Raw genomic sequence first — 3850 nt, forward strand, 5'->3', positions numbered from 1 at the left:
AAAAGTAATAGCAAATTGAAACAACACGAAGATAAAATTTAGTATCTATTAAGCGAGTAAAATTTTAAAAATAAGAAACCAACTGAAACATGTCAAGCAATAGAGGAAACACATCAACTCAAAGGAAAAAAAAAAGTCCCCACAGCTGATTCTGGAGGACCTGTATCTGGGAGATGGTCAACGACAGTGATGGCCGATTTCTCTCCATTTCCGTGGACAGTTTCCTATGCTCTCAGCCCCTTCTTCCCCCGCCCCGGGGTAAGCGCTACCCTCCTGCCTTAAAATGGCTGGCCCGGTTCCAGAACTCCTAGCTCATTCAGAGGAAGACAGAATCAACATTCTCTTTAGAGCTCTGAAGAGCTCCTCTTGTAGCTCTTTAAACATTTCCTGTGGCCAGGATGGGGCGATGCAGCAGCTGGGGACGCTGTGCAGGGCCCACTCCTCCAGCTGCCTGGGGGCCCGTGCCCCCGACACCTGAGCTCTGAGGTGGTTGCTGAAGGAAGTTCCATCGGAATGAGGGCTCAACATTAAATGAGAAACACCCAGTGTAGGAAACCAGCACACACGGTGCACATTTTCCTAGAGTCTACCAAAGCTTCAGGATAGAAAAAAATTCTTGAATGGGAGGGTTTTCCGGCGTTGTGTCAGGTAGAGAGGACAACTGGATTGGAGGCGACTCCCTGCCGATGGTCCCCGAGCTGGCATCCACGACAGAAATGCAATTCCTGTCGCCCTGGCCACACCCTGGCCCTGCGAGTGTCTTTCCTGCATCTCCCGACAAGGAGGTGAAGGTGGACCCAGCTCTTGCAGCGGGCAGGGGCTGCCGCTGGGCAGCTGGGGGTCTGAGAGCCGAGGCTTCCCTCTGCACGTGTGAGCCTCGTTTGCATGGCTTTGAACCCACACTGGCCTCACGGAGCAGCCCTTGTAACTGTGTTTCCAGTAGGTGGGAATTTCACTTCCTTATTTCCAGGCATAAATAATCGCAGATGCAAGAGCGCAGCCTTATTTTAGACACAGGCGTTGAGGAGGCGGCTCTGAAAGCTTTCACCATGCTTTTTCATCCTCTTCTGTGAGTACGAGGGCGTCTGAAACCGACTGGCCCTCGGCTCCTGCAGAATGTGGGTTGGGAGAGCCCCGTGGCAGGGGGGGCTCCCCCTCCGCCAGCACCACGTCCAGCTGACTCTTGGCTGCTTCTCCTCGAAGCCTCTTCAAGAAGAACTCCAGTCTAAGATACCAGACCAAGCGGGGGCTCTAGAAGCCCATATCCCGCCAGCGGTCTTGTGCCACGGGCCACCAGGCAGCGTTGGGGGCATGATGTGCAGGGTTGGTGCAAAATGGAAACCCGGGGCCACGTGTTCCAGACATTGGGGGAAAGCTCTTTCCTTTCCTCCATGGTCTCTCTTATAACCTGCTCTTGTGCTTTTGGTTTTGTTTTTAAAGATTTATTTTGTTTATTTATTCCCTTGCCCCCTCATTTGTGGTCACTGTCTGCTCTCTGTGTCCATCCACTGTGTGCTCTCTGCGTCTGCTCGTCATCTCTTTAGAAAGCACCAGGAACCCAACCCAGGACCTCCCATGTGGGAGAGAGGCGCTCAGTCACTTGACCGACCGCAGCTCCCTGGTTTGTCGTGTCTCTCACTGTCATTCTTTGTGTCTCTTCATTGCATCATCTTGTTGCACCAGCTCACCTTCTCCAGGAGGCATTGGGAACCGAACCTAGGTCCTCCCACGTGGCAGGCAGGAGTCCAATCCTTGAACCACACCTGCGTCCCTTGTGGATTATTTTGCTGTTGGATGCCACACTCCCTGGGGCAGGGAGCTCATGGGGGCGAGTGCAGACCCCACCCCAGACACCGATCGTCCACTGCTGCACGCGCCTGACCTTCCCCACGCCCACGTCCAGGCCCCGTGGTAGCGTCGCCAGTGGTGGAGCAGGTACCCAAGGCCCTGTGGCAAGGAGGCAGGGAGGTGGCTGGCCTGGGGGCTGCAGGGGAGCTGAGGGTCCAACCCCCCCGCATGCTCTCATCCTGTCCAGCATCACTGACAAATCACAGGCAGAATGAAAGGGAGACTTCTAAGATGGGGACTGCAAAACAGTAAACCCCAAGCACAAGGCCCTGGGCTGCTGCCCAGGTGGGTGCCCTTAAAACCGGCCTGGCTGCCAAATGGCTGCGCTGGGAAAAGGAAAGAGAAAAAGAAAGCAAAAAACGACTTGACCTCAATGACGTGCATAGCTGCATCTCTTGTCTTTGCAAGCCATGGGCCCTTGCGGGGGGCACACTCCTTTTCTGGGCCTCCGTTCCCTCCCCTGCACATGGCAGCTAGTACTGCCCCATGTGTCTTGAGGCTGTCGAGTGCAGGGGCCTTGCTAACTGTGAAGTGCTGCCGATTCTTAGGAGTGCTTATCACCCGCTAGGAATTGATTGGGGCAGGAGGTGCAGCTGCGCAGGGCAGGGCTAGCCTCTGCTGGCCCCAGTGGGGATGCAGGCGCCCACCTCGGTCCTCGGGCAGGCCTCGGGGCACAGCCCACCTTCTACCACTGACCTGGCCGGCTGCCTCTGCTTTGGAATGTTCCGGCATCGGCTGTTACATGACTAGATGGTGGAGGTAAATGGGGCCCTTTCTTTGAAGCTAACGAGCATCCTCCAAGCGCCTGAGATCGGGCCAGTCCCTTTGCTGAGCTCCTGAGCTAGAGGGAAGGTACGGCTCGGTCCTCGGGGGGTCTGGATGCCAGAGGCTGGAGCAGCACGAGGCTGGGCCCTCGAGCAGCCGGGAAGGGGCGGGGGCAGCGCCTCGGGCAGGTGGCAGTCGTGCAGGTGGAAGGGCAGAAGACAGGCCCAGATGGTGGAGAAGCAGCTGCCCACCTGGCCCGAAGGCCTGGCGGCCGCCCTCCCCCCTCCCACCGCCAGAGGCCTCGATGCTTCGGCGCTGACCAGCGGCTGCCGAAGAAACCTCTTGTTTGGGTGAAAGCCCATCGCTGCGCTTCCCAGGTGGCTTCACGAGAAGTGACCCCTCCTCCCTCCACACAGCAAGTCGGGTGGAATCCCAGCGCCCGCCAGGAGGACGTTTCGACCCCAAAACTGTTGCCTGTGAGGGTGCCCCAGCCCCAGTTTGGGGAACGGGACGGCCGTGCATGGTCCAGGTGAAGCGAGGCGCCTCCTGGGTTCAGCGGGACACGTGCGGGAAGGCAGAGGGCCGGCCCACGGCTCCTGGGCTGCCAAGCCCCTGGACTGTGTTGTGTAAACGGCGTGTGCTCACGAGCACACGCAGCAGAGGAGAGTGGAACCACAGGAGACTGTGGTTTCTGAAACAGGGGTGGGTGGCTTCCTGCGGCTGCAAGGCACGTCGGGAGGAGCGGCGACAGCCGCCCGAGCCTGCAGCTTCCCGCCGGGCAGCAGAGAGCCAAGGGGGCTGCCCGAGACCCCGCGGCCAGAAAGCAAACAGCAGACCAGATGGACCATCGGGGCCGAGAGGGGAGAGCCGGGCAGGAGTCCATCGGCGCCCAGGCGGGACAAACGGAAGGGGTTCCCGTGTGTGGCACAGGGCGACGGCGACCGTCATGTTATGTCCTGCAGTGGGCCAGTCCTTCTCTGTCCTGAAAGGCCTGTCCTGGCTGCGCGGTAGCACAGGTCGCTGATGGTAGAAACAAGTCATGTTTTCCTACAAGGAAGGCTTGTGAAGACCAGCACTGGACTTCTGTGTTCTCATTACCCATTTTAAATGGGACCGGCTGAGGCCGTGGGGATGGAGGGTGCGTGACCACAGAGTGCCTGCGAAAGAAGTCCCTGACAAGTGACCTCGTGTTGGAGAAGGCGGGAGCCGCCTTTGCCGCTCCAGGCCCGCTGCAGTT

The sequence above is a fragment of the Dasypus novemcinctus genome, chromosome 5 (assembly GCF_030445035.2).
Source record: "Dasypus novemcinctus isolate mDasNov1 chromosome 5, mDasNov1.1.hap2, whole genome shotgun sequence".
NCBI lineage: Eukaryota > Metazoa > Chordata > Mammalia > Cingulata > Dasypodidae > Dasypus > Dasypus novemcinctus.